This window comes from Saccopteryx bilineata, chromosome 5, assembly GCF_036850765.1.
Source record: "Saccopteryx bilineata isolate mSacBil1 chromosome 5, mSacBil1_pri_phased_curated, whole genome shotgun sequence".
Taxonomy (NCBI): Eukaryota; Metazoa; Chordata; class Mammalia; order Chiroptera; family Emballonuridae; genus Saccopteryx; species Saccopteryx bilineata.
Genome location: NC_089494.1, coordinates 127,036,949 through 127,051,154, shown reverse-complemented (window position 1 = coordinate 127,051,154; position 14,206 = coordinate 127,036,949). Strand labels below are relative to the sequence as shown.

General features: G+C 46.6%; 1 long non-coding RNA gene across 1 annotated transcript in view; it reads left to right on the top strand.

The window, feature by feature from the left end:
* The window catches only part of LOC136306764 (uncharacterized), a 36,265-nt gene that overhangs the window by 14,011 nt on the left and 8,048 nt on the right, over window positions 1–14,206 (top strand). The gene's annotated exons all lie outside the window — the stretch shown is intronic.

Below are 14,206 nucleotides of genomic sequence, written 5' to 3'. Positions count from 1 at the left end.
TGCAAAGAAGAAATCAACATATAATTGACCAAATAGTATATATAAGCAATGACTGAGCCTTTCTTGGGGAAACAGAGCTTTTAGCTATGAGTCGCCTCTCCTTTACTTGCTGCAACTAAATTAAACTATTTGCAGAATACCCCAAAAGGCAAACCCCTTGAGTTTGGTAATAAACCTGCTATAGCCATTTAAGGAAGGTATGATAGGTATTTTTATCTCTATCTGTGGATTAGGAAACAGACACAGGGAGAAGTCCTAGGGGGCAGTACACAAGTTATAGGCAAAGATAAAGTTAACAACCAAGTTCCTGATTTCCTGAATCTAAGAACAAAAGCTACACTAAAAGAAAAATAACTACTATATTGGGATAATGACAAGTGCAATCCTCCCATTTTCTCAACATTAACAGCCTCACTAAAGTTGTGTTCTCCAAGGTAAAGGACACATACTTCAGTGTAAGATGACTTATGGGAGGCAAAAGAAAATATTAGAACTTGTATGGATATTCATTTTGTAACAAGGAAGGTAAAAAGGGAAAGAGGGAGGGGAGAATTAGGCTTCATGAATATTTAATATGTAGACTGACCCTGGTGCCCTCATACAGTTCTACATCAGAGAGCCATGGGTCAGAAATGGTATGTGTGGTCCCTGAAGGGGATGTAAGGTCCACATGCATTAGTTCACACAGACAGAAACTTACAAGTACCTGATAGATACTTGAATTCCAAACTGCCCTCTTGATGTTCTGCTTATCTGTCGACCTCACCCTTATTATCACCCCTGAGACAAGAATTCCAAGAAGCTGGCAAGCCCCCCAAGAAGGAGCATTCCAGAAAGCTGAAATACTAAAACCGTAAAAGGGAACATACCAGAACCTTTGCCTCAGTATCCCCTCAGGCTCTCCCAAACACTATATAATTTGCCCCTAGTCTAATTGGCGCTCTTCTCCCTGAGAAGTGCCCGGCAGGGTTCCTTTCGTCCTTTCAATAAAGCCTGTTACTCTGGTCTTTCAGACTCCCATGGATTCCTACAGTACCTACTTATTATTATGGCTTATGTTACACAGACTTATTAAACCCTCAGCCAAGTACAAGATAAAAACAATGACCATCTAATCAATTCTAAAGCAAGTCATTGTAAAATGATTCTAAATTATCAAGAACAACATTTGAGCCTGGCTGGTGGTGGTGCAGTAGATAAAGCATCGACCTGGAACACTGAGGTCACCAGTTCAAAACCCAGGGTGTTGGGGACTGAAAGCCAACAGGGTCTTTGCAGTTTAGATTTTTGGAGGACAGAGGTATGGGGAACTGGCAGTAAGCTGACAGTCTGTCCAACCCCTCACCTCCCTTGTTCTGTGAAATTGCTAAAGGCTCACTATGGTGCTAGATTGTTTTACTCATCCTACCCCCATGTCCCTCGAAAAGACTGGAGGCAAGTTTCTTTTTATCCTTTGTTTTATGAAATTAAGATGTTACATATAGTGGGGGTTTTCTGCACTTGGGAGAATTCTAGAGATTCCTTGGAAATGTGACTTTGCTTTAATGATCTCTTTGATTTGCTAATGGCCTCTCTTTGCCCTACAAATAAAACAGGTTGGAGAATGGAGCTTTGCTTTTTGCAAGCTATCTCTTGCGTTGCAAAGAGACCTCCTGAGCCCATCTTTTTTCTTTAAGCCTATTTTCTTTATTCCGCACCATTCCTACTCAGGACCTGGAATTACTAGCTGCGCTGGTTTGTGGCCTAGGGACCTGAGGAAGGTAAAACTAAACTGAAGGCAGGTGATGGAACTCCCCAAGTGCACACAGTAAGTAAAGTTTTTGAGTAGAGTTTTGGGGGAGAGTATAATCGGCAGTAATAAATTATAGGACAATTAGGATAAAAACTAAGGGACCTTTTTGTAGAAAATGTATCCATACGAGAACAAATCATTGTCTGAAGAGTATCAGGGTGAGCTAGAAACGGAGGGATGTGAATATGAGAAAACCTTGGAGTCTAAGGATGACTCGGGAGATAATGAGGGAGATACTGAGGCTCCTGCAGCTGTGGCCACCTTAACTGTGGTACCTCCGCCACCCTCTGTTCCTTCTTATGCTCAATCCTTTACTCCTCCGTACCCTTATCGGGTTGCTTTTGTGATAAGGTGCCAAGGAATTACAAAAATTGTTCAAATTAGTATTTAAAAAGGAAAAGTCAGGCCCCCTTAACCCTCCTTTCTGTGGAGAATGGAAAGAGAAGAGTGCAGGAGCTTCCTGGCTTACAAGGGCAACTGGGTTACCTAGTCATAGTTTAGCTAATTCCTAGAATTCTCTGAAAGGGTGCCTGGGGCCACTTGCCACACAGAGCAAAGAAGATAGAACTTATCTGAAAAGCTTAGAAAACAATGTTTATGTACCTTAATCAAGAATTCCTATACTTGGACTCACCCTCCCATCCTAAAGTCATAAGAGTGACTTACACGTCTAGACAAAGGGATCACAAGCCCCTCCTTACCCACTCCAACCAGTACTTGATTTGTATAAAAGCAGGTTCAGAACTGTATAAGGCCCTACATGATTTGGGATTGTGCCCCGTGTAGCTAGCCAGTTAATTAATAAACTCCTCAAAAATTTCTTCTGTAACCTGCCTTGGTATCTCTATGTAACCCATGGATAGTCTGCCCAACTCTATGTACACTACTTTATAACACTTCCAGAGTCTCTAGCTCAGACCCTTGGAGACTGACCCTGCTCCAAAACCTTTAGATCAGGCTCAAAATATAGGGGAAACAGTGACTTTGCCTGTTTTCCTGTGGTAGAAAGACAGGACGATAAGGGGAATGTAGTGTGAGAGCATGAACCTATACCTTTTAAATCTCTGAAAGAATTTAAACCTGCTTGTGCTCAGTATGGGCCTATTGCCCCTTTTACACTTGGTTTATTAGATACTGTAGGTCAAATAAGTTTGTAAATATGATATATATGTTTGCTCACTCATAGTCTGCATTGGGTGTGGGGGACAGGCTGTAAGCAGGCAGGATCATTATAGCGTAAGGCTTAGTTTTAAGACTAAGCTTTTCCCCACACCCTTAACTGTTGCATGATGTGGGTGGTGCACTCTCATGAGGAATCCCATTATGCCTCAGATAAGTGACTTTGTATCGAAGACTTCCTTGTTTGTATATTGGATTAAAGGTTTTGACTTCTACACTATAAAATGGGATAGAGAAGCCCATGCAGGGAGAGCAGAGAAAGGCCACATGGAGAAGAGAAGCAGCCAAGATGGCAGAGTGCTGAAAGGAGAAGCCAGTTTGTGCAGAGAGAAGGAGATGGGGAACAGAGTGAATAAGGCTGTGAGGTACAAACCTTTGATTCTAGGAAACTCGGATAAGTCAGTGGCTTTGGAAGCCCTGAATAGAAAGGGAAATATTTTCCCACTGTGTGTATTTATCACTCGCTAGGAGCGAGCTAGGAGTAAAGCTAATGGCCACCAGTTCTTGGCTGCATTGTTTCATTACCGTCTGTCCGAATCAAATTCGAACCTACATTGGCCAGGCGGCTGTGATGGTGGCCCTGGCTACTGGCTTTACAGATACTATTAGTGCAAAGGCTCTAACCCCCAAATGACTGGAAGACGATTGCTCGTGCCTGTCTCTCAGCGGGTGATTATTTGCTATGGAAATCAAATTTTATGAAAAGGCCACTAGCAGGATGAGAGAAATTGGCAAGAGCAGGTTGCTATTACTGCTGAGATGTTAACTGGAGAAGGACAATATGCCCCTATGGTGGCTCAATTAGAGTATCAACTAATTACTGGTCAAATAAGTTTGTAAACATGATATATATGTTTGCTCGCTTGTGACTTATAATGGGTGTGGGGGACAGGCTATAAGCAGGCCAGGTTGTTGTAGCCTGAGGTTTGGTTTTGGGGCTAAGCTTTTCCCCACACCCTTGACTGATTGTATGATCTGGGTGGTGCACTCTCATGAGGAATCCAATTATGCCTTGGATAAGTGACTTTGTATCGGAGACTTCCTTGTTTGTATATTGGATTAAGGGATTTTGGTTTTCTACACTATAAAGTGGGACAGACCAGGAGCTTGGACACACAGTTCCTGCTATCACAATTGCAGGGGCTCCCCTGATCCCTTGCGCTTCATGGGAAGAGCTGGTTTTCTGCTTTTCCCTTGTCTTCTTTTGTGGTTTGCCTGTCTTGGTGAGACACCAATAAATAGGATGGCCCCCCATCCTCTGACTCCGCCATTTCTTTATCGTCTGCCCGAATCCAATGGGAACCTGCATGTGAATGGCCACGATGGCGGCTCCTGGCCTTACAACTGGCGTAGTTTCCGGCAGGATTCAGAGATTGGTATGGAGCCACCACCCTTGATGGGTGGGATAGAGTACTGGTTGCTGCTCTGGCTCCCCATGGCTGTCCTTTTAGGGGCCATGGGCTACATGTTTTTTACTCAAGAGGAAACTGCCCGAGGTCAAAAGCTTCAGCATGAATTGCAAACAGAACGGCAGAAAAGGCTGGAATTGGAGCGAGCACTGGAGAAGGAATTACGGGTTCGAGAGTTGCAGTTTACCCTGGAAGCTGAACGTCTTCACCGGCAGTTGTTGGAGAAACAACTGCGGATTCAAGAGCTCGAGTCTCAGCTTCTGGCCAAAAGCCAGCAGCCACAGGAGCCTAAACGGTCACCAAAGGAGCAGCAGCATCCGTGCCGGTGGATTGGCTTTGAGTCAGCGGGAGCAGGCGCTTGCGACTCCTCTTCTGAGGATGAGAAGGCTCAGGCTGAAGCTGCCATACGCACACTGAGAGCCCGACCAGTTGTCGCCAAGAAGGTAAAAACCCAGCAACAAAGAGTCCCTCAGGGGCAGCCACAGCCTCCTGCCCAGGTAATGGAACACTCTGTGGTCCGGCCCTATACCCAGGCAGAGCTGATGGAGTTGGGGGCACAATTTAGGCAGAAACCTACTGAATCCCTGGTAGCCTGGTTACTACGATTATGGGATATGGGGGTGGATGGCATCATGCTCTCCGGAACAGAGATGGAGAAATTGGCCGCCATTACCACACACTCTTCCTTGAGGCAGCGTCTTCAGAACTGCCATGGCAACCCAGGAGACCATACCCTATTAGAATGGGTGATGGCTGCCATTCGTATGGTCTGGCAGAATGCTGGAGAACTGCCGGGGGCAATGAGTCGGTGGCAGTGCTACAGTGAGTTAGTAAAGGTCCTTCGAGAACTAGGTATGAAGAATGCTGTTTTCAACCCTGGGTCTCGTGGGCCAGACGAGGAAGTGTTTACGGCCAAAATGAGGGAATTTGTCCTTGCTAGCGCCCCGTCAGCCCTTTTTGGGTCACTTGTGACTATCTTGGGCCCCTATGTGGGGCAGCCCATCAATGCAGTTACACAGATGGTAGCAGATTTGGGAGAGCTGGAGGCCGCTCGGGATCATAAAGCAGTGAGGGCTGCTGCCTATGTTTCCCCCCCAACTAACAAGGGAAACAGGCCTGTAAAGGTTACCCGAACGCAGATGTGGGTAGACTTGATTGCGGCTGGAGCAGATAAGGGGAAATTGGATGGCCAGTCTAATAAAATTCTTTTGGAGCTTTGGCGGCAGCTTAAACCAGAACAGAAGTTCCAGCCACTGAGACGAAAGGCCCCAGCAGCCAATAAAACGTTTGGTACACGCACAGCTCGGTTACAAGATTATATGATAGAGACAGCCGAGGGAGAGGGGAACTCCCAAGACCCATTGTACCAGTTTGAATAGGAAAAAGGCCGAGGGACCCGTCTAACGGGGATGGGCGGGGACCGGAGGCCACATGTGGAACTGGCTATCCACTGGTCCCCTTCCAACGTACAACAGGTGTTGGCCTTGGTGGATACAGGTGCAGAATGTTCCCTTCTCTATGGAAACCCAGAGCGGTTTGCTGGGACCCCCGTGGCCATTGACGGTTATGGGGGCCAAACTGTTCAAGTGAAGCCAATAACTATTCCATTGGGGATAGGGAGACTGCCTCCTAAGCCATATAAGGTGTATGTATCCTATTCCTGAATATATTTTGGGGGTAGATGTCTTGCAAGGACTGTGGTTGGAAACTACAGCTGGGGAGTTCCGGCTGCGGATCAGGGTTGTGAAGGCAGTATTGCGGGGACATGCATCACATTCCCCTTTGCAATTACCCGTCCCTCGGCGTGTGACTAACACCAAGCAGTACCGCCTGCCAGGTGGTTATGAAGAAGTCACAGGGACAATCCTTGAACTAGAAAAGGTGGGGATCATCCGGCCAGCACACAGTCCTTACAACTCCCCAGTATGGCCTGTGCGCAAAGCGGATGGAACCTGGAGAATGACAGTAGATTACAGGGAACTTAATAAAGTTGTTCCCCCTTTGCACGCTGCTGTTCCCTCGATAGCTAACATGATGGATCGGCTAAGCCATGAGTTGGGGACATACCACTTTGTGGCAGACTTGGCCAATGCTTTTTTCTCTATTGATATAGCTGCAGAGAGTCAAGACCAATTTGCCTTCAGTTGGGAAGGGAGACAATGGACCTTTACAGTGTTACCCCAGGGCTATTTGCATAGCCCCACCTTGTGCCATGGGCTGGTGGCTGCTGACCTGGCTAAATGGAAACAGCCAGAGGTAGTCCGCATGTACCATTATATTGATGATATTATGCTAACTAGTGATTCTCTTTCAGAATTGGAGCAAGCAGTCCCTACCCTGCTATCCCATTTGAAAGCATGTGGCTGGGCAGTTAACGAGAACAAATTACAAGGACCTGGGTTATCTGTTAAATTCTTGGGAGTTGTCTGGTCGGGTAAGACAAAAGTTATCCCTGACGCAGTTATAGATAAGATTCAAGCATACCCCGTGCCCACTACGGTAAAACAGTTACAGGAATTCTTAGGTTTGTTGCGGTATTGGCGAGCATTTATACCGCATTTGGCTCAGTTACTACGCCCCTTGTACAACCTTATTCGAAAGGGGGTTCGCTGGGATTGGACTGAGCAGGCGCAAGGTTCATTTGCAGCTGCCAAGAAAGCTGTCAAGGTGGCACAGGCCTTGAATGTGTTTGATCCTGCCAGGCCCTGTGAGCTGGATGTTCATGTAACCTCGGAGGGGTTTGGATGGGGCTTGTGGCAGCGGACAGAGCGCCTACGGCAACCTATTGGATTTTGGTCCCAATTGTGGAAAGGTGCTGAAGTTCGTTACTCATTAGTAGAGAAGCAGCTGGCAGCTGTGTATGCTGCCCTCCTGGCAACTGAGAGTATTACAACCACAACACCAGTTACAGTCAAAACAACATACCCTATAGCTGGATGGGTGAGAGATTGGGCAACTAAACCACGTAGTGGTATGGCCCAAATGTCTACCCTGGCCAAGTGAGGTGCCTATCTGCAACAACGCTGTGCTCTTAGCACCAGCCCATTGAGGGCAGAACTGCAGGAAGTCTTGGGTCCAGTCACCTATGCGACCTTAGAGTCAGGTGAAACTGGGGCTCAGGAGGCAGAACCTGAGGTCAGTCCCTACCAGGAGGGGCGGGTGCCCATCCCCGAAGATGCCTGGTATACTGATGGTTCCAGCAGGGGCCAACCTGCCAAATGGACGGCTATCGCCTTCCATCCGGGCACTGAGACTATTTGGATGGACACGGGTACAGGCCAAAGCAGCCATTGGGCAGAATTAAGAGCTGTTTGGCTAGTTGCCCATAATGAACCTTCACCTCTGGTGATCTGTACTGACAGTTGGGCTGTCTATCGTGGACTGACCCTTTGGATTGCTACTTGGCACATTAACCAGTGGATGGTAATGCACCGTCCATTATGGGGTCAGGCCATGTGGCAGGACTTATGGGAAATAGGACACCAGAAGCAGGTGACAGTATATCATGTCACAGGGCATGCCCCTCTAGCCCATCCTGGGAATGATGAGGCAGATACGTTGGCAAGGGTGCGATGGTTGGAGACTGCACCTGCAGGTGATGTGGCACAGTGGCTCCACCGGCGCCTGCTCCATGCAGGACAGAAAACTATGTGGGCTACGGTTAAGGCTTGGAACTTGCCTGTGTCCTATGCAGAGGTACTTGCAGCCTGTGAGCAATGTGCAGTATGTTCCAAGGAACACCCTCGGAGACCATTGGTGTCACCTGGACAGATCCAGAGGGGTCATGTCCCACTGACACGATGGCAGATAGACATCATTGGACCCTTACCAAAGTCAGAAGGGTATCAGTATGCAGTCACTTGTGTAGATACTGCCACCGGGCTGCTTGCTGCTTACCCTGCTCGTAACCCTGACCAGAGGGCAGTCATACAGGCTCTGGACCGCCTGAGTGCTGCATACGGGCGACCGCTGGTCCTTGAAAGTGACAATGGTACCCACTTCACTGGTTCAACGGTGAGGCAATGGGCTCAAAAGCTGGGGGTGGACTGGAAGTACCATGTTCCCTACCACCCCCAGGCTGCTGGTATCATTGAGCGTTATAATGGACTCTTAAAGCAGGGACTGCGACAGGAGGGGGGCACCGGCTCTCTTACTGGATGGACACGTCGCTTATGGACAGTCCTTCGGATTTTAAAGAGCGACCTCGACGGGGAAGCCCAGCTCCAGTAGAGGCCCTCCTGCATCGGACAGCTGCCCCTATTCAGTTGCAGATACGCACCAAGGACATTTTACTCAAGCCAGGTTTCGGACAGCAGGGCAACGTGCTCTTACCTGCTCCAACAGCCCTTCTTAAAGGACAACGGCTTCAATGGACTTGGCCCTGGACTGTACAGGCCCCCCATCTGAGATGGGTGGCCTTGTTGGCACCATGGGGAAAGGGGTTAGAGGTGGACCTCCAGTTAACTCCTTGGGCAACCAGCACCTGGCCACCTAAGGTAGAAGTGTATTATCCCTTGAGTGCTCAAGGAGACAGCATTTTGAAGGGCACCTTTGTAATTTCTTTATGGCCAATAATGAGTTCCCCTATTTTACTACACATAGAACCAGCAGATGCTGGTATATTGGCCAATAAGGTTTGGTATGCCCGCTCAGGGCGGCCTCTGGTGCCAGCTACGGTGCTGTCTGCAGACAAAACTCTGGCCTGTATTCTGCCAGAGGGAAAAGATTTGCCTCTCTTGGTGCCATTGACAGCTCTCTCATTTCGCCCATAGTTTTTGATCTGTTAATCCTATTGCTGTAGTTGGTACTATTTCTGTTTATGCAATGTATCCTACTCCTTGCACAGTGACCATCATGGAAGATGCCTGTGGTTTAGATTGTAAAGCGAGCAAAAGGGGTGGAATGTTGGTCAAATAAGTTTGTAAACATGATATATATGTTTGCTCGTTTGTTACTTATATTGGGTGTGGGGGACAGGCTATAAGCAGGCCAGGTTGTTGTAGCCTGAGGTTTGGTTTTGGGACTAAGCTTTTCCCCACACCCTTGACTGATTGTATGATCTGGGTGGTGCACTCTCATGAGGAATCCAATTATGCCTTGGATAAGTGACTTTGTATCGGAGACTTCCTTGTTTGTATATTGGATTAAGGGATTTTGGTTTTCTACACTATAAAGTGGGACAGACCAGGAGCTTGGACACACAGTTCCTGCTATCACAATTGCAGGGGCTCCCCTGATCCCTTGCGCTTCATGGGAAGAGCTGGTTTTCTGCTTTTCCCTTGTCTTCTTTTGTGGTTTGCCTGTCTTGGTGAGACACCAATAAATAGGATGGCCCCCCATCCTCTGACTCCGCCATTTCTTTATCGTCTGCCCGAATCCAATGGGAACCTGCATGTGAATGGCCACGATGGCGGCTCCTGGCCTTACACTTATCTAATGATTAACCAGATAGTCACACAGGCATGGAGATGCCTGCCTATTACAGGGGCCAAAATGGAGGCATTGAGCAAAATTAGGCAGGGAGCTGATGAGCCATTTCAAGAATTTGTTTCACAGCTGATAGGCAGTTGAAAGAATTATGGTAGACAAAGAAGCTGGAAGGATTTTAGTAAAACAGCATATGAAAATGCTAATTCTGTTTGCCAGGCTGCACTTCAGCCTCACAGCAAGAAGGGAGATACAGAGGACTATATCAGAATATGCTCTGACATTGGGCCTTCATACATGCAAGGTCTTGCTATTGCCACAGCGCTTCAGGGGAGGCCTCCAGGACAATACTTTGAGAAGGAAGGTCAGGGAAGTACTTCTGCCCATGGGTCTTGTTTCCAGTGCTGGGGTTTAGGACATTTTTCTAGACGTTGCCCTACACCCCCTGGGTATCAGTCTCGGCCACTCCTTCAAGGGCAGCCAGCTCCTAAAACTCTGGACCTCTGCCCATGCTGTAGGAAAAGGAAACACTGGGTGAGTGAATGTAAATCTAAGTATACTGCCAAAGGGCAGGTGATTTAGGGAAACAGACAATGGGGGCCTTACCCAGCCCCATCAAACAATAGGAGCAATGTCAGTGTTTCCTCAGCAAATTATGATTCCAGCAGGCCAAACATTGCCCAACTATCCCGGGCAACAGCAGGCAGCGCAGGACTGGACCTCAGTCCCACCTCCCAATTTGTATTAACTCCAGAGATGGGATCTCAAGCTATACCCACAGAAATTTTTGGACCACTTCCCAGTAACACAGTAGGACTCTTATTAGGCAGAGGTGGTGTAACTATGAGAGGATATTTTGTTCACCCTGGAGTAATAGATTTGGATTATACGGGGGAAATTAAAGTCATGGCTCACACTCTAAGGCAGTGGTTCTCAAAGGTGCACCAGGGTGCACTGGTGGGCCCTAGAAGATTTCCAGGTGTGCCTTATGGTATTCCAGAGAAATATGTGCCTGTTGGGAACCAAAAAACCAACAGGGTTTTTGAGAAAGAGATGTGGGGAATTGGCTGTAAACTGACAGTCTGCCCAACCCCCCACCTCACTGCCTTGATTAGGTTGCAAAAGGCTGTTAAACTGTGGTGCTGGATTGTTTACCCCCCATGTTCCCAGGAAAGATTGGAGGCAAGTTTCTTTTATCCTTTGTTTGGTGTAAAGTTAAGATGACATGTATGGTGGGGGTTTTCTGCACTCAACACAATTAAGAGTAAAAAGAGAGGAATTCTTCAATGTATTGACGAGGAAGGAAATGAGAGTTTGCCTTTCAAATATATATTCAAACATTGGAGAAATCACTACGACACATCAGGCTCATGTTTCTCATAAACACAAGAATGAAAAAACTTAACACATTTGCGCTGGGACCTGCTGAATTTACTAAATCTTACTAAGAATGTATCTATATATATATAAAGAGATAACTTTTTTGTCTTTTTTTTTTTTTTTTTTTTTTACAGAGACAGTGAGTCAGAGAGAGGGATAGACAGGGACAGACAGGAACGGAGAGAGATGAGAAGCATCAATCATTAGTTTTTCATTGCGCGTTGCAACACCTTAGTTGTTCATTGATTGCTTTCTCATATGTGCCTTGACCGCGGGCCTTCAGCAGACCAAGTAACCCCTTGCTGGACCCAGCGACCTTGGGTTCAAGCTGGTGGGCTTTTCCTCAAACCAGATGAGCCTGCACTCAAGCTGGCGACCTCGGGGTCTTGAACCCGGGTCCTCTGCATCCCAGTCCGATGCTCTATCCACTGTGCCACCTCCTGGTCAGGCCGTTTTTTTATTTTTTAACCCATCTTTTTTATGAATTCTAAAAAGCACAACTCAAATGAGCAAATGAGCTAATATGTGTAAAGTACTCCAAATAGTGACAGGCATACAACCATTAACAGGCACTAACCATCACTACCTAGAAAATTAAAACACAAAGGAAAATAATATATATTCCAGAACAGGGTAAAGGGTTGTAGAGAACAATTGAGAATGGCTACCAATGAGAACAAAGAGGTTTTTTTTTTTTTTTGAGGGGCAAGGGAGATGGGTTCTAAAAATATGGTAAAATTAGATGGTGGAGGCCTGACCTGTGGTGGCGCAGTGGATAAAGCGTCGACCTGGAAATGCTGAGGTCGCCGGTTCAAAATCCTGGGCTTGCCTGGTCAAGGCACATATGGGAGTTGATGCTTCCAGCTCCTCCCCTCTTCTCTCTCTCTCTCTCCTCTCTCTCCCTCTAAGTCTCTCTCTTCCTCTCTCTCTCTCCTCTCTAAAAATGAATACATTAAAAAAAAGTTAGATGGTTGTGCCTGACCAGGCGGTGGCGCAGTGGATAGAGCGTCGGACTGGGATGCGGAAAGACCCACGTTCAAGACCCCGAGGTTGCCAGTTTGAGCACGGGCTCATCTGGTTTGAGCAAAATTGCACCAGCGTGGACCCAAGGTCGCTGACTCAAGTAAGGCTCACCAGCGTGGACCCAAGGTCGCTGGCTCGAGTAAGGGGTCACTCGGTCTGCTCTGAAGGCCCACGGTCAAGGCACATATGAGAAAGTAATCAATGAACAACTAAGGTGTCACAACAAAAAATTGATGATTGATGCTTCACATCTCTCTGTTCCTGTCTGTCTGTCCCTATCTATCCCTCTCTCTGACTCTCTGTCTTTGTAAAAAAAAAAAAAAAAAAAAGAATCAACCAACGAATAAATAAGTAGAACAACAACAACAACAACAAAAATTAGATGGTGGTAATGGTTGCACAAATCAGTGCATATACTAAACACCATAGAATTATACACTTTAAAAAAGGCAAATATGGCCTGACCTGTGGTGGCACAGTGGATAAAGCGTCAACCTGGAAACGCTGAGGTTGCCAGTTTAAAACCCTGGGCTTGCCTGGTCAAGGCACATATGGGAGTTGATGCTTCCTGCTCCTCCCCCCCTCCCCTCTCTATAATGAATAAATAAAATCTTTAATAAAAAATAAAAATAAAATAAAAAAGGCAAATATTGCCCTGGCCGGTTGGCTCAGCGGTAGAGCGTCGGCCTAGCGTGCGGAGGACCCGGGTTCGATTCCCGGCCAGGGCACACAGGAGAAGCACCCATTTGCTTCTCCACCCCTCCGCCGCGCCTTCCTCTCTGTCTCTTCCCCTCCCGCAGCCAAGGCTCCATTGGAGCAAAGATGGCCCGGGCGCTGGGGATGGCTCTGTGGCCTCCGCCCCAGGCGCTAGAGTGGCTCTGGTCGCAACATGGCGACGCCCAGGATGGGCAGAGCATCGCCCCCTGGTGGGCAGAGCGTCGCCCCATGGTGGGCGTGCCGGGTGGATCCTGGTCAGGCGCATGCGGGAGTCTGTCTGACTGTCTCTCCCTGTTTCCAGCTTCAGAAATATATATATATAAAATAAAAAAAAAGGCAAATATTATAGTATGTGAATTATATCTCAATAAAGCTGGGTTTTTTTAAAATAATAATGGAAGTTATGCCAGATAAACCCCCATCAATATGGTCTTGTGAATCCATGCCTTTCTTCATTACTCTTCTAGGTAATGATTCTTCCTTAGCTTTGTAACAGCAGATGAGTCATTGTTGTGGTGTCAATAAGTTACCAAACATTTGAGGCTCCTGAGAAATATCAAATCACTGTACACATGATCTTGAGATGATCATGTCATCTCTGAACAAATACGGTTTTGTTTCACCCTCTTCAGTCTGTATTCTCTTTAGTTCCCTTTCCTGTTTCATTGCATTAGCTTAGGACATCCAGTGTGAGGCTGAAAAGCAGCAGTGAAGGGTAGCATGCTCACACTGCTCCTGATCTTAGTGAGGGAGCTTCTAGTCTCACGTTTCAGTAAGATGTTAGTGGTAGATTTTTGTACATGTTCCTTATCAAGTTCCCCTTATTCCTAGTTTGCTGAGCGTTTTTAACATGAATGGGGTTGGATTTTGTTGCGTGTTTCTGCATCTGTCAATGTAAGCCTGTGGTTTTTTTTCTTTCTTCTTTATCCTATTAACATGATAAATTATATGAACTAATTTTTAAATGTTGAACCAGCCTTGCACAACTGGGAGAAATCCCATTGAGTCATGGTATATCACTTTTTAATGTATTGTTGGATTCCATTTGCTTATACCTTATTGAGGATTGTGCATCTATGTTCATGAAAAATATTGGTCTGTAATTTTTTTTCTTGTAATGTTTTTGTCTGGCTTTGGTATTAAGGTAGTGATGACCTGAATGAATGAGTTAGGAAGTGTAACCCCTACACCTGCCCTCTGAAAAAATTGTGGATAATTGGTATAGTTTTTCACTCTGAACCCATTTGGACCTGGTGCTTTCTGCTTTGAAAAGTTATTT